We start from the raw sequence: 15,104 nt of genomic DNA, 5'->3' as shown, positions 1-15,104 counted from the left end.
TGCTAATGCACACATGCACAAGAAGAAAAAGAAAAAGGGTGGGGGGAGAAATAAAAACAGGTTGAGTGCATGCATTGTCAACACCGTTGGCGGAGAGGACAGACACAGGAGCCTCATGCACTAAGCCGCGCAATCGGGGTACACTACTCAGTACTTGTGACTAGGCCAACAGGTCTAGGGACAACAAACGCGCACAAGGGTGATGCAGGACCATGGATAGCTGTACTTGTCACCCTACAGAGGTGGGGGGCGGGGGCACAGGGACATGCCTAAAGGAGAGGACTACACTACAGAAAGCGCCCTGGCCTAATGTCACCCACAGCCCTCCTCCCCCACCCAGGCACGTCCACTGCGCGTAAAGATAGCTGAATGTGCTGGTACTCACCCCCTTGTGTCTGCTGTGATGTCCTCACGCACCCATCCAAATCGGGGTAGGCCACCGCCAGGATCCGGGATATCAGGGGGTCAGGGTACGACTGGCACCCCTCCTAGGTTGGGAGGCCATCCCCAGCAGTGACTCGGTGGTCTTCCTGGTCCCGCGGCGGATGTCCTCCCACCTCTTGCGGCAGTGGGTGCCCCGTCTGTTGTGGACCCCCAGGGTCCGGACTTCTTGGCGATGGCACGCCAAATGTCGACTTTCTGATGGGCACTGACCTATTTGACATGTACAGGGTGGAATTGGAAATATCATCAATTTTCCGCATGATAGATGTGATTGGCCCCCCCTCCCCAACCTTGCCATGTGGCACATGCTCTCATCTGTAGTGCCTTGCACTCGTCATTGTCTCCCCACCCCACCATCTAATATCCACCCCACTCAACACAGGCATAGCCCATTCAACATGCACACAGTGTACTTACCTGTTGGTCTGGAGGACCGTAGAGTAGCGCATACTGGGGCAGGACCCCATCCACAAGTTTCTCCAACTCTTCTGTAGTGAAGGCAGGGGCCCTTTCCCCAGTCGCAGCAGCCATTGTCTCTTCCAGACCGAGTTCACAGCAGCACTTGCAGTATAGGTCCTCTCCTGTGGATGATCAGGTCTCGAGTGATTAATCAGATAGAAAATGGCGGTCACGCCCGCGGCGGTGCGTACCGCCGCGGTGCGTACGGCGACCGCCGGCGCACCTAGTCATTGGCTCGTGAAACCCATAGGGTTCAATGTTAACCAATGTGGCTTGGCGCCGCGGTCTTCGACCGCCTACCGCCACGGTGTGTCAAGCCAGCGCATTGACCTCACATCCCACTGTCACACTTCTCAGGTCAGGCAGCCGCCATTTCAAGGGCCCACATGGCTTAATTTCTACTGCGTCACACAGGCCTAGGCCTTGCATTGCCACTCATACAAGCCATTCAATGCATAGCGATTCGTGTACTGTGCAAGCTGTAGTTACGTACCTGTGGGTTGCTTGACTCTGTACTCCATGTTCTCCTTCCTAGGCACCGTCCGCTGGGACTTGCGAGGAGAAGGAGGAATCCTCCCGTGTACCGACCGCTGGTGGACCTGTCGACAATGGAGGAACGTCATATAATACTTCGATACCGACTTGACCGAGCCACTATACATGAACTGTGTGCCCAGCTGGAGCCAGCACTGATGTCCCCCATCCGCCAACCCACAGGAATTCCCCCTCTGGTGCAGGTTCTGTCAGTCCTCCATTTTTTGTCAAGTGGGTCTTTTCAGACAACAGTGGCCATGTCATCAGGGATGTCTCAGCCTATGTTTTCTAAGATTTTGTCCAGAGTGTTGTCTGCCCTGACGAAATACATGCGGAGCTACATTGTTTTCCCTGAGGAGGGTGATTTGGCCACTGTGAAGGGTGACTTCTATGCCCTTGGACATATCCCCAACATCATTGGTGCCATTGATGGGACCCATGTGGCCTTAGTACCCCCAAAAGACGATGAGCAGGTGTACAGAAACAGGAAAAATTACCATTCTATGAATGTGCAGGTGGTCTGTTTGGCTGACCAGTACATCTCCCATGTAAATGCCAAGTTCCCTGGGTCAGTGCATGACGCGTATGTTATGCGAAATAGCAGCATCCCCTATGTGATGGAACAGCTACAGAGACAACGTGTGTGGCTAATAGGTGACTCTGGTTACCCCAACCTGCCGTGGCTACTGACCCCAGTGAGGAATCCCCGGACCAGGGCAGAGGAACGGTACAATGAGGCCCATGGGCGATCTAGGAGGATCATAGAAAGGACCTTCGGCCTCCTGAAGGCCAGGTTTAGGTGCCTGCATATGACAGGTGGATCCCTAATGTACTCACCAAAGAAGGTGTGCCAGATCATTGTGGCCTGCTGTATGCTTCACAATCTTGCATTGCAACGCCAGGTGCCTTTCCTGCAGGAGGATGGTCCAGATGGTGGTGTTGTAGCAGCTGTGGAGCCTGTGGAGAGTGAAGAGGAGGAAGACGACGGGGACGACACGGACAACAGGGACACAGTTATACAACAGTATTTTCAGTAGCACACAGGTAAGAATCCCCCACGCCATTTTACATTTACTTCAGGCCTCCTGCATCTCTACTTTCTGTGTTTCCCCCCAGTTCCTTTCAACTGAATTGTGACTTTCCCTTCCCTTTTCAGAGCTGTATGACCCACTGCGTGACTTCTGCTTTGTTTGCCCATGGAGTAAAGCACATTGACATTGGTATGTTGTCATCACAATGTAACTGTACATTTTTGAACCGTTATGTGTAATACATTTGTTAAGAATACAAGCAGACTCCTGAGTGTTTTAAGTTCAATTAGTGATTTATTTAAAGTGCTACATATAGGTCCATGATAGTAAAACGGTGATGGGTGGGGGTGGAGTAATGTCCATGGCAGAGTCCAGTTCTCAGTCGCACAGGTGCATTGTCCATATGCCTGTGGAAGGATGGAGCAGGGGCAGTTCAAGGTTGGACAGAGTGACAATGTGGGACAGTGGAATGACATCAGGGGGTATCTTATGCTGGCGGGGGTCTTGGCATCCTACTCTGTCTTCCTTTGTGATCTCAGGTTCCTCTTGCGGGGTGGTTGATCTTCAGCAGGAGGTGGGGTTCTGGTGGCCTGTCGTTGTGTGGGGGCCTCCTGTCCACTAGCGCCGGCGGAGGTGGTAGGCTGTTCCTGGTCCAGGCTGGTGACAGGGGCCCTTTGGGGTGCCACATGGTCCCGCAATGTGGTGACTATTTGGTTGAGGGCCAGGACGATGTTCCTGAGCTCCTCTCTGTACCCCATGTACCGTTCCTCCTGCTGTGCCTGGATCTCCTGGAACCTGGCCAGTACCGTCGCCATCGTCTCCTGGGAGTGGTGGTATGCTCCCATGATGGTGGTGAGGGCCTCTTGGAGAGTCGGTTCCCTGGGCCTGTCCTCCCCCCCCTGTCGCACTGCAGCCCTCCCAGTTCCCCTGTTTCCCCGGGCCTCTGTCCCCTGGACGGTGTGCCCAATACCACTGCCCCCAGGTCCCTGTTGTTGTTGGGGTGTTGGGTCAGCCTGGGTGCCCTGTAGTGGCGGACACACCGCTGATTGACCTGTCCTGGAGACAGAGGCATGGGCCCGCTGGGTGGGAGCTGTGCTGATATTCCCAGAGGGTGTTAGGTCTGCTGTGGCCTGTGTCTGTGTGTGGGGAACCGACTGTCCAGAGGTCCCCGATGGTCCGGGCTGGTCATCAGGTTCTAGGTCGACAGAGCTGCTGTCCTCACTGGGGGCCTGTTCTGGGGGTGGGATGGACAAATCTGGACCCTCCTGGCCGGTGTGTTGGCGTTCGGGCCCTGCAGGGGTAAAAGAGTATGGTTATTGCTTCTGTGTGTTCCATGGCGTGCGATTTGTGGGTGCCCTTGTCCCCCAGTGCTGGCATTCCCTTGTGGGAGGAGTTGTGAGGGTGGTTTGTGGGGGGGGATGGGTATGTGCAGTGGTCATGCATAGGTGATGGGTGTCCATGGTTTGTATTGGCATTCAGGGTTTGGTTTTGGGTTGGGTGGGTTGTGCTGGTGAGACATTGGCAGTGAGGATGTGTGCTGGGGGGTTGGGGGTGAGGGTGGGGGTGTGGGTTGGCATGCTGGTGGTTGGGGCGGGGGGAGTAGTTGAGATTAGACTTACCAGAGTCCATTCCTCCGCCTACTCCAGCGAGGCCCGCAGGATGCAGGATGTTCAAGACCTCTTGCTCCCATGCAGTGAATTCGGGAGGAGTGGGTGGTGGTCCGCCGCCAATCTTCTGCACAGCGATGTTGTGTCTTGAGACCATCGACCGTACCTTCCCCCGTAGGTCGTTCCAGCGCTTTCGGATGTCTTCCCGGTTTCTGGGATGCTGTCCCACAGCGTTGACCCTGTCGACGATCCTTTGGCATAGCTCCGCCTTCCTGGCTATTGTGGTGTGTTGCACCTGTGTGCCGAAGAGCTGGGGCTCTACCCTTATTATTTCCTCCACCATGACCCTGAGTTCTTGGTCCGAAAACCTGGGGTGTCTTTGGGGTGCCATGGGGTGGTGTGGATGAGGTGTGGGGTGGTGTTTGTGGTGATGTGAGTGGTGGTGTGTGGTGATGTGTGCGTAGATGTGGTGTGGTTGATGATGTTGGGTTCCTGTGTGTGTTGGGGTTTTCGATAGCTGTGCTCTCTCTCTCTCTCTCGCCTTCTCTCCGATTTTCTAGTAGTGGGGGTTTGTGGGTGATGTGGGTGTGTGTTTTATAGTTGCTTGGATGTGTGGGAGTGTTGTTTGTATGTGTATCAGGTGTGTTTATTTCAAATTGTCCAATGTGGCTGTGTTTTGGAGCTGGGTGTGTATTTTGAGCGCGGCGGTGTGTACCGCCAATGGAATACCGCGGTTGAAAGACCGCCGCGTGGATTCGTGGGTCGTAATGGCATGGGCGTGTTTGTGTTGGCATGGCGGTGGAGGTTTGGTCATCTCCAGTTTTTCGCTGCCCGCTGATGAGGCGGCCTTCCGTGGATGTTGGGTTTTCGGCGGTTTGGCAGTTGGAGGTCAGAATGACCGTGGCGGTTTACCACAGCCGCGGCGGTATGATGGCGGTCTTCTGACCGGCGGTAAGGGCCTTTTACCGCCGAGGTCAGAATGACCCCCAAAGTCTGCTTCATACCTACAAGCTTTTCTGATGGATACTTCTACTTGCAGATTCCTCACCTTTAGAATAACCCTAGGCATCAGACTGGATCCAGAAACTTTCAAACTTGGAGGTCGCCAGTCGAGGGCACTGGATTCGGTCGGCATCGGAAGTAATGTCATATGATCCCACAAAACCCATATAGTGCCTTCCCTGGTTTACCAACATCAGTTCCCATTTTTCCGCACCTTTGACTTAGATTTCAAGCTTTTTTCCCCCCAGAAAAATCTTTCCTCCTAACTTTTTGTCCGAAATAACACCGTACCTTTTCAGAATGTCTTGCAGGGACTGTGAGGGGCAGATGTCCATCACAGATCCCCATTCCATTTTTTTATGTTGCCTAGGATCATATCATGACACAAAGTTGTATTCATCTTGCCTTAGCATGAAAACCTAAGGCAATTAAAGAACAAAAAGCCACACCAATTATAGCTTGAGCCAGGGATGATCTCTGGCACAGAAAACAGTCTCTTGCTCTCAGGAAAAAGTGGCGCAAACACAAGAAGGACAAGAAGTTGCCTAGAGTTGGGTCTCCTCAATGTTGTCCCTCTCTAACAGGACCTTCATCCTTGGAGCTGAAGCTTGTCACTGTTCCTTCAGAGGAACTTCAGTGCAACCCTGCTTCCCCCGTGGAACTGGCACTAGACTGGCCTCCAGTCTAGTTGCCATCAGCTCTTTTGATGCTGGCACCAACTTCGGTACAGCCTGACTTCCAAGTGCCAGGTGCAGATCCCATAGTTTTCTTTAATGCAATGTATCCATATTGTGAAGGCATTGGTGCCCTCTAGTGCTCCTTTGGGACCAACAGAGTCACAATACTTTCCTCTCTTCATGCCCTTTGGGCCATCCCTGTGGAGCCGACATCAGTACCATCATGCTTTGATCTAATATTTTGTTTCATGGCACCAATTCTGCTGCCACCAACTCCACCACTTCCTCCGTCCTGAATATGGATCCACTGACACCGCAGCCTGAAGTAAGACCATGATCCACTCACCTTGGGAGGCCCAGGGGGATCTTGGGGAACAGCGATACAGGGCCAGCCCCCATGAAACTTCTGTCTCAGACTCAGACTCAGTGGAGCAGTATCCTGAGGATCCTACTTTTCAGGATACCATGGAATTTCAAGGACTGCCCTCCACCAGGAGGCTGAAAACCTCCCCAGAACTTACTTTGGAGTACCTATCAGGACCTCCTATGCCAGAAGTGGTCTCACTTCACAAATTAATGTTGAATGGCGCTGAGGTGCTGGACCTGAAACTACCTACCATAGAGGTGAAATCTAATGTCCTCACAGACATTCTATTCCCTTCAGAGGCTCCAGTTGAACCACTTCTCCCTTTCAGTGACGCTCTGCTAGACCCTGTGCTGTCTTCCTGGGGGAAACCTTCCTCTTTGCCAGCAATGAATCGCCTGCTGCAGATATTGCTCTATTCCTGGTGATCCACCCTTTTTTTATGTCTCACCCTTCCCTAGAAAGCCTAGTTATTCTAGCTTCTTGTTCAGGAATGCAATCTTGAGGCACTTCCCCAATGGTCCCCTCTGACAGGGGATCAAAAAGAATCAAGACTTGGAGGAAGAAAATCTTCTCAGCAGAAAGCCTGTCCTTTAATTCCACTTGCCGGTGTGCACGCTTTATGGGACATGGCGCAAATGCTCTTTCCTCATGTTCCACCCGACAGGAAGGAACACTTTCAAGAGGTCATAGCAGATGGACAGAATGCTTCATGCCACATCGTCAAATCCAGCTTGGGCACTGCAGTTGCTATAGTGAATAACGGCACTGCCATTCTCGGTCAGGTGGCATGCTTGGCTTTGTACTTCAAATTTTTCATCTGATGTCCAAACCAATCTCATGGACCTCCCCTTTGATAGAGATCGCCTTTTTGGAGATAAGACCAACTGTGCATTGGAAAGGTTTAAAGCATGTAAAGCCTCTGCATGTCCCTTAGGCTTTTAACCACTTGTGACTGAGGACTATAGGAATTTTCAGTGCTTTTGGGGCTTTGGCTGATGATTCTCCTTCGGTCTCTGCTAACACCTGTCCTCACTCCTGCAGTAACAACAACAGCAAAACCCACTAGTCAAGCAATACAGATGTTGTGGCAGGGGCCAAGGGTTGAGGATCCGCTCTGCAATCCTCCTCCTCTTCCCCAGCAGCCCCTCGAAAAGCAGGCCTAGTTTTCTTCCCCACCCCCAAACGACACCTGTGGGAGGAAGGATGTCCCTTTATTTTACCAGCCTGGAAAGCCATCACTTTAGACCGATGTGTCCTCCAAATCACAGAAGAGAGTCACTCCCTCCACTTCCTACAGCTTTCGCCTTTCATCCTGCCTCCCTGCTCCTACCCTCTTCACGACCTTCTGACCATTCTGCAGCAGGAGGTAGCAGCTCTCCTCAAAGGGGGAGTGAAGTTAATGTCCTAGAATGAAAGGGGCCAAGGGTGTTACGCACGTTACTTCCTGGTGCCCAAGTAGTGTGACAGTCTCCACCCTATCCTGGATCTCAGGGGCCTGAACCTTTTCCTTAAAAAAGAAGAGTTCAAGATGCTGATCTTAGCTTAAGTTCTACTGGCGTTGGAGTTTGGGGAATGAATGGGGTCCCTGAACTAGCAGGATGTTTACTTCAACATTCCTCTCTTGCAGCCTCATCAAAAGTACTTGCAATTTGTGTTGTGTTGTGTACAGTACCAATTTGTGGTATTTCTCTTTGGATTGACTTTGGCACCTCGAGTCTTCACAAAGGTGTTGCCAGTGGTGGCGACCCACCTCAGACTGTTCCGAAAGCAGAGCAAGTTTACTAGAGTTGTAGTTGTACCATCTGCAGTCAACGGCATCCCTAGGGTGGGGTACTGACCTGGAGGATCTGGAGATCAGGGGTTTCTGGAGGAGTGGGTGCATCATATCAAACTGCTAGAATTGTGGGCATTTTGGCCGGAGCTCAAGGCTTTCTCCCCGACATCGTCAGTTGGCTCATCCAGATCTTGACTGACAAAATGACGATTTAAAGCTTAAGGTCAACGTTCAGAAATCATTTATACTGACCTGTGTTCCCAAAGCTACAAAAACAAATGCATTTCATATAGGGGGAACCCAACTATAGAAAGTACCTTTCTTCTGTTATCTGTGTATCTTGTTTGATGCATGTGGGTCCTGGGAGAGGTTGATCGCCCAACAAGCACTTAAATTGGGAGCAGTATCTGATGCTCTATTCAGACTTGCTAATGGGCTTAGCGTTAAACCCATTAGAAAATTGATTCAGCTGTATAGAAGCAAATGCCTCTCACTTGGTGTGTATGGTGCTGGTGTTTGGGGCTGTATTTCCCCAGGGCGACTGCAAGCTGTTGAGAACAAATTTCTATGCCACTTGCTAGCATTACCTCAAAGTACAGCAAGTTTAATCTCCACCTTGAATCAGGAGTAGATTATATTGAGGACTTTGTGGGTATGCCCCCTGTTGTTATGGATACAAATTTGGGGCATCCCAAGGCTAGTGCCTAGTTTTAGCAGATTGCTTAAAGCTGGGCAACTGGCATGCCATTCCATGGCTAGCATATGTTAAAATTAACTTTTATGATCTTGGCCTGAACACACTTTGATGAGATTCACCCCCAAATCAAAGAATGTGTTAAAAAGTGGTAGTTGTCTCATAGTGAGGGAGACCGCATTGTAAGAGGCCTTAACATGGTTTCCGTGATGAATTTTATGCAGGTCGATAATATCTCAGGGGTGAATACGTATCTGTTATAGTTAACTAACCCACAGCATAGGTTCTATATGACAAGGCTGAGGCTTAATCTAATTCATTGTCTGGTAGCCTTTCCAGTGGCCGGGTCAAGAATAACTATTTGTTCTCGCTGCCCATTTGATAATGTATCAAGCCAATCCATGTTGCATTTTATGCTTTTCTGTAAATGTATTCCGTCTTTTTGGCTCGTTTTCCTCACTCCATTTTTAAACATATGCATTTTACATCATATAAATAGGGTCTGAGATATTTGCAATCTGCCGCTTTACCGATAATTTATCATGCTGCTGTGAGTTTTATTAGGTCTGCCATAAACTTACGGAAGGCGTACGGTACCGGGACCTGAATCTTGAGATTGTTTTATTATAACATGTCTGTGACATTGCCTAAATCAAATACACAATGTACGTTATGTGGATCTAATTGGAATACATTCTATCGTGATTTGTTCCTGTCAAGATTGTTTTTTTTAAGGATTTTTAATTAAGTATACATTGGCTTGGCCGCGATATGCTAGGACGGCTTTCGCCAATTTGCACAATAAGATTGCTTTGTTTTTTAATTTGATTTTTTATATTGTTTTATCATAATATTTTTTTAACAATAATGTTTACACCAAACTCATAATGCAAACACATCCTATGTTCTTAGGGGTCTTAATTAAGTATATACCGTTTCGGTTATGAAATATCTGGAATAGTTCACACTATTTGCCAATTTGCACATTACGACAGTTCTGTTTTTTACCCACGTTCAGCTTGTACTTAGCTTATTACAACTGATTTAAATTGATAATTATTGATGTATTCAATTTTTTATAATTGATTAATGTAATGTTATTTCTGCCCTTTTATGGTCTAATTTAGACAGAATAAAGTAATTTTAACTGCCTGACAACATGACGGTGATGTGGTATATCAAAAAGCAAAGGGGAGTAGGGTTTTACCTCCTTTGCCTGGAAGCATGCATTCCATGGTCTCAGGAACTCTGCCAAGGGATCTGGCTCACCACCAACCACCTAGCTCAGCCTCTGAATGTCAGAGCCAACAGCTGAGCCAGCATCATCTTGCCGATCATGAGTGGTGTCTTCTGCTTGAGGTAGTCTAGGACATCTTTGCCCAGTGGGGCACTTCATAGGTGGACTTGTTTGCTTCCTCAGAAAATGCTCAATGCCTGTAGTTCTGCATCCCCAGTATCCATTGAGGAGAGCCTTTGGGGACATGTTTCAGTTGAAGTGGAACTTTCAACTGCACTTCTCTTTCCCCCATACCATTGATTCCTGGGGTTCTGGGGAAGATTTGCAAAGTCCGGGCCCAAGTCATTTTCATTGCCCAGGATTGACTGAGAAGGGTGTGGTATGTAGAACTCCTGCACTCTGTGTCCTCCACCCCGCCTGCTCTTCAAGCCGGACCTTCTTTCCCAGTGAGAGGAAATGGTTCCGCATCTCAGTATCCCATACCTCCACCTACATGCTTGGACATTAAGCAGGGACAACTCAGCTCCTTTCAACTGCTAGCAGAGGTGGGAGACGTAATCTTATCTGTGCATTGGCCCACTATGACAGTCCATTCCAGCAGAAGGGGCAAACTTGTTGCAATGTATGGAGACAATGGAGTGGATCGCTTGCAGGCCATGTTATCCAATGTATTGCAGTCCGCACTTTCCTTGGTTCAGAGGGGATGCGCCATTGACACTGTGAAGAGTTATTTAGCCGCCTTGTCTGCCTTCCTCTATCTGCCGGATAAACCATCCATGTTTAATTTCCCACTGGTCTTATGTTTTCCTCAGGGTCTGAGTAAACTTTTTCCTCCTACCCCCTTTGTGGTTCCTCAATGGGACTTGAATCTGATCCTTCCATTTTTGATGAGGCCTTAGTTTGAGCCCCTTCATAGTTGTATCTTTTGGTTGTTTACCATCAAAACCATATTTTTGGTTGTAATAACTTCTGCTAGGCAAGTCAGTCAATTTTTTCTGGACAAGTGTTTGTTGTGAACCAGGGCAGCTTTCCTTCCCAAAGTGGCCGCCCCCTTCCATCTTGCCCAATCCATTACTCTACCCACTTTTTACCCTCCCTCTCTTCCCACAAAGGAGGAGCGGTTGCATCGGGTAGATCCCAGGAGAGCAATCAGTTACTGCTGTGATCTCACCAAGGAACACAGATTGGTTGATCTGCTTTTCATTGGCAACTCTGCTGCCAAAAAGAGAAACGTTGTTGAGAAGAGAACGTTATCCTGATTGATTTTTCTATGCATTAAGGCATGCTATTCCACCAGAGCCCAATCTACCATTTCTACTTCTGAACAGGGAATTCTGATTGTAGATATTTGCAAAGCGGCATCCTGGGCTTCCTTGCACATATTTGGTAAACGCAGAAGGTGACTCAGAAGTGAGAACAAATGCTCACTTCTCCAGGTCGATCCTACAGAACTTCCTAGTTTAATCATCCATCAACTTTCCTCCTTGGCAAGGTGTTGCTGTAGAATTTGTTATGAGAAATCTGCGGGAAGAAGTATCCGTTAGAAGATAATGTTACTTATCTGCAGTAATGATCTTTCTCGTTGATACTTTATTGACCTGCACATTCCTCATTGCCCATCCCCCTCCACATTTGTTGGATGCTTTCTTTACATTGACTAATAAAATAATCTTATGCATTCTTTTAGTTCTTAAAAGACTTTTTCCTGTTGTCTTTCTACCCTCTCACCTCAAAGGCTTGGAAAAAATGGAGGGGTAACCAACGTTGCTGCACCAGAGAATGTGCTATCTAAGCTCAGTAGCATCATCTAACATCACTTTCGGCATCCTCTATTGGTAGCCTCCAAGCTTTGAAGTTTCCAGTCAGACTCCTGGGGTTGTTCCACAGGTGAGGAATCTGCAGATAAAGTATCCACCAGAAAGGTCGTCTCCACAGGTAAGTAAAATTTCTTGTGGGCTACTGGAATGAAAACATGTACAAAGCAGTAAGCTCCTCTCAGAAAGTCCAAAAGTTGTGGGTCCATTCTAAGTGGAGGATTTGGAGAAAATCTGAGTTGCTCATGCAGCTGATGGGTGCCCTATGATTAGATAGAGCAATCTTGTCTTCAATTTCCCAGCTCAACACAACTGACACAGGAAGTGTTACCATGTACAGCAAAGTAATCTCCCTTACCTGGCCCCTCTGCCTTATCCCTCTTTGTCCTCTTTGGCCCATCCCACTGAACATTTGTTAGATAGATTGCTTTTGTAAGAACATCATTTTTTATTTAGTAGATTATGTTTCTTCTTGAACAGCTACAGTCATTAGCCACAGAAACCAGATTGGACAAATTATTAATTTCCCAGCCCACATACATTGTTGTTAGATGTCCTTGCACTTTTGCTAGCAACCTTGGTACAAAATCCATAACCACTGCTACTTGAGCAATTTCAGGTGGTATTCAGAACAAAGATCAGTAACATGCAGCAGTTGATTTACATCAGCCCAATTAGGATTATACCATTCAAAAACAGTTTATTATTTCTCGCAGAATTTCAGAGATTTCTCAGATTTGGGGTATTTCTTGGGGTAGTAATCAAGAGGTCAGGTGGTGACCGAGGGATGTTTATGATGATGCTGCAACCTTCTCCTTGGCCTGCTTACTGACTCAGAGAAGATGTTCATCTGGATGGATACTAGAAAGGATGCTTGGCCCATTGTTGTCAACAGCTCAACATCAGTGGGGTCAATGTTCGTCTACTGGGTCAGGGCACACATTTGAGGTCTCTAGTTCTTGGTTCAGCAGCCTTTCCTAGACTTTCCAAGATAAAAGATTATGCACCTGTTTAGTCAGGCAATATGCACGAGAACAGTGCCATACAGATCAAGACTGTGTTATGGATGTTATTTGGGGAATCTGTGTGTAAGCGTCTTATCAAACATTGTCCATGTATTCAGAATTATATCTCATTTTTAAAGATTTTAATGCTATATTTAGTAACATATAAGCTACCACTGGCAGGTCATATGGATGATTAACCATTAAAAGAGATTGTAATATTTTGTCTCATGTATCAGTCTGTCAATTGTTGACTGAGGTTGCCCACGCTGATGAAGCACAGGCTGCAGCCTTCTACAATGGACTTTGCAAATAAAAAATAATATTTTCTGGGCCTGGTTGTAAATCACCATGAAGGCTTGAACACATTGATCAACTTAGTGCTGCAGATTGAATTCCAACAGCAAAGGGGTTGTTTGGAGAAGCCTCATAATTTTTCAGGGTAATCCAACATAATGTAACCCCTTATCTCTCCCTAAGATATCTGTGAGGAACCCATGTAGCTTACTAATATAAGAAAACCTCCGATGAGCAAGAGAGAAAATGAAAAGGACTGTGTCTTTTTTTGTGGAAGAGCAGGACAGTTTTTATATAACTGGCAAAAGAAACTGGGAAACTCCTCGAACGGTTGACCTAGATGAACCCTAGAATGGATAATGGGTTTGCTTTTTCGAAGACTCATTAATACATGGCTGTAGAATTAACACCTTCAAACGGCATTTAAGAGTGTAGGCTTTAATTCACTGTGGAGCCTCTGTTTGTCTCATGGTTATCATATTCCAACAAGTAAAGAAGATTTCCTGCAACATGAAAACAGTACCTAAAGAAGGCATCCATTTCACATTCAGAAAGATGGAGTGGGAAACTTCTCCTTTAGGATTGGCCATATTAACAGGACATCTTGAAATCCATGGTCTTTGACCTGCTTACAGACTCTACTTTTATTGTTATCCTGGGATTCAATTGGCTACAAAGATATAACTCACAGATTAACTGGGCCACAGCCGGCATCCATTTCACTCACCATTTTTAAGCTTCCTCTACCAGAAACTCCAAACTGCTAGGTTGTGGGATAGACCTATTGCGAGCTTACAGTAGGCTTACAGCCCACCCATTGCTTACCACTGTTTGGCTTAGTTGTCACTATTGTCCTTGCTTCTTATTCAATGTTTTGCCTTCCTCGTCTTGTGTTTGTCATTTCCCTGAAGCATACTCCCTTAACAATCATTTTAACTGACCAACTTTTATACTTCCTATGCTCACATTTATGGAACTACATTTTTGGTTTGTTATTTCTAGGTCTCTCTCTTATGTGCTACTTTCCTTCAAAAATACACCCCCTTCTCACTGTTGGTTCCACCCCTCCCAGCTTGTCTGTAAAAGCACAGCAGCAAAGATATTCTTGCTGGGTAATAGCTGAGTCTAAAGGTTATTTTTGTTTTATCACCAGCATTTCATGTATTGTATTAAAGGACAAGCCTTGGCACACAAAGACACAAAGGCTTTTATGATGCAAGGGGAAGGTCATCTGCACACTCGCTCAGCTGCCATCTGAGGCAGAGTGTCTATTTAGCAGAATACTTCTCCTGGAGGCCTGTAAATCTGCTCCCTCTGCCAACACAGATGGCCAAATTGGCTGAATTCTGTGGAAAGTAAATTAGGACTTGGAATGTGTTCCCCCTTACATTCTGACACTTGCTCATTCTTTTTAAATTATGTACAGTTTCCTGAGTAAAAGTAATTAAATTATAAGCCATGCAACTTAAAAAAGTTAAAACATTGTATTCAATACACAGTTTTGAAATATCATAAGATGTTTGCTTTTCCTCAAGTATTTTGAATTTTTTCTTGTAATTTAAAAAATATATTACAGACGAACATCCAAGCCAACAGCACAGCTCTCACATAATAAAAGTGAGACCTTTTAACTAGGCCAATTATTGTTGTGGAAGTCAATGTTTCCTGGGGAAAAGCTTTCCCAAAGACCAACCTCTGTTCTGTATGACTGTGGCAGCAGACTCAAACCTCTCAGGAATACAAGAGCCTCATAGAGATTATGACAACATTTCTAATAAAAAAGGAGCAAATACTGTGCCTCCACACAGACTCTTTTTATTTATTTCCCAATGCAAAGATTCCTTGTTAATGCATTTACCCATTAAATCCAAAAGGAGATCAGGTTCTGAAAGACTACCTTAAGGAAAACTTAAAGAAGGTTTTTATGTGTCATTCTACCTACACTGGCAGCAGCCCCCATTTTTTTTTGTTTTAAAACCAAGGAGAGAGACCTGGCCTTGCATCGACTATCGGATCCCCATGAGGAATAAATATATTACCTTTGATTTCTGTTTTGCTATATCAACTTCAAGATGCAAAGATTTTTACAAAGTATGACTTGAGAGGAGCTTATAAACTGGTCTGCATCCAGAGAGGAGATAATGCCTGTTTGGCCCATTATGG

Source organism: Pleurodeles waltl, chromosome 9 (assembly GCF_031143425.1).
Source record: "Pleurodeles waltl isolate 20211129_DDA chromosome 9, aPleWal1.hap1.20221129, whole genome shotgun sequence".
NCBI lineage: Eukaryota > Metazoa > Chordata > Amphibia > Caudata > Salamandridae > Pleurodeles > Pleurodeles waltl.
The sequence above is the reverse complement of the archived record's forward strand: the minus strand, read 5'-3'. Positions refer to the sequence as shown.